The sequence below is a fragment of the Colobus angolensis genome, unplaced genomic scaffold (genome assembly GCF_000951035.1).
Source record: "Colobus angolensis palliatus isolate OR3802 unplaced genomic scaffold, Cang.pa_1.0 Scaffold68, whole genome shotgun sequence".
Taxonomy (NCBI): Eukaryota; Metazoa; Chordata; class Mammalia; order Primates; family Cercopithecidae; genus Colobus; species Colobus angolensis.
The window spans coordinates 7,657,440-7,659,497 of NW_012120487.1; positions in this window are offsets into that span (position 1 = coordinate 7,657,440).

Genomic DNA, 2,058 nt, shown 5'->3' on the forward strand with positions numbered 1-2,058 from the left:
TTTTTGAGACAGAGTCTTGCTCTGTCACCCAGGCTGGAATACAGTGACATAATCTCAGCTCACTGCAACCTCTGCCTCCCAGGTTCAAGCAATTCTCGTGCCTCGGCCTCCTGAGTAGTTGGGACTAAAGGCGTGCACCACCACATCCGGCTAATTTTTGTATTTTCAGTAGAGATGGCATTTTGCCATGTTGGCCAGGTTGATCTTGAACGCCTGACCTCAAGTGATCCTCCCACCTTGCAGAGGATTACAGGCGCTAGAATTACAGGCGTGAGCCACCTCACCCTGCCTGAATTCCCTTTGATTTTGTGATTTTGCTCCATCACTTGGCTGTGTGCTCCTTTGCTTCATTTGTTGAATGAATATTGTTGAATGAATGAATGGATGAGCAATGATCCAGAGTAAGATAACAGTTACTGTGTTATTTATAGAATCATAGAATCTTTGCATTTACCTGAAAAGCTTTCTAATAAAATTGTCTAATAAAGGTAGTGAGATTCCCATGTCTGGAGGTGTATAAGCTCTGGAGGTAGACAATCAACTGATTTGTCATTTCAGCAGAGCAAGCGGCATGGAGGTGGGGGCATTGGTTAGACTTTCAGAGAGAGGCCTTTCCAGGCCCAAGGGTAGGGAATTCTCTGACTCCCTTTGGCTCAAGTTTTGAATTACGAACCTACACATAGATTCATGATACTTTGGTCCTGGCAGTTCTTAAATACCGTCTAGTTGACCACCTTTATTTAGAGAGGAGCCAGTAGTCGGGTGCAGTGGCTCACACCTATAATCCCAGCGCTTTGGAAGGCTGAGGCGGGGGCAGATCACTAAAAATACAAAAATTACCAAGGCATGGAGATGCACACCTGTAATCCCAGCTACTCAGGAGGCTGAGGCAGGCAGGAGAATAGCTTGAACCCAGGAGGCGGAGCTTGCAGTGAGCCGAGATCCTGCCATTGCACTCCAGCCTGGGTGACAGAGCGAGATTCCGTCTTAAAAAAAAAAAAAAAAAAAAAAAAGGTAGCAAATGGAGCCTAGAGAGAGAAAGAGACTGGTCCAAGTTCACATAGACAGGCCAAAACCCAGCTCTTCTAACACCCAGCCTGGTTTTGCCTTAATATGCACCAGGAAGGAAATGTACTTTTCTTACAGATCTACAAAAATGACTCCTTTCTGTACCTTTCTGGACTCAGACACGAATCACTGCAATGTGTTGGTGGATTGGCAAGGGACCAGGCTTGGGGCTGGAGGGTAGCTGCGTCGGGGCGTGTGGGGCATCATCTGAGATCCTCTTGAGGGTAACTCACAAGGCAAGAAGATACAGGTGAGGGTGGAGACAAGAGCCATGTCCTCATCTTTTGGGGGCATTGGAACAGAGGGAATAGATACAGTCAGTGTGGCCCAGAGCAGAACAGGGAAGCAGCTACAAAGAAGTAGCTCTCAGAACTTCCCAGAAGATTAGACGGGCATGACGGCTGGTGCCTGTAGCCCCAGCTACTAGGGAGACTAAGGCAGGAGGATCACTTGAGCCAGGGAGGTGGAAGTTGGAGTGGGGCAAGAGCACACAATTGCATTCCAGCCTGGAAGACAGAGGGAGAGCCTGCCTCAAAAAAAAAAAAAGAGAGAAAGAAAGAAAACACTTTCCCTGAAGGGTGATGGATGATGAATGGGGGAGTGAGCTCCTCGTCCCTGTGGGGCACAGCAGGGGCTGCACACTTATTAGTCACCAAGTTTGGAACTGAAATTCCTGCCCACACTGGGGAAAGGAACTAGGAGTTTCCAAGGTTTTTTTTTTCCCTAATCTGAAGAATTCCAGAATCACATTTTTTTTTTTTTTTTTTGAGATGGAGTCTCACTCTGTCGCCCAGGCTGGAGTGCAGTGGCCAGATCTCAGCTCACTGCAAGCTCCACCTGCCAGTTCACACCACTCTCCTGCCTCAGCCTCCCGAGTAGCTGGGACTACAGGTGCCCACCACCTCGCCCGGCTAGTTTTTTGTATTTTTTAGTAGAGACGGGGTTTCACCATGTTAGCCAGGATGGTCTCGATCTCCTGACCTCGTGATC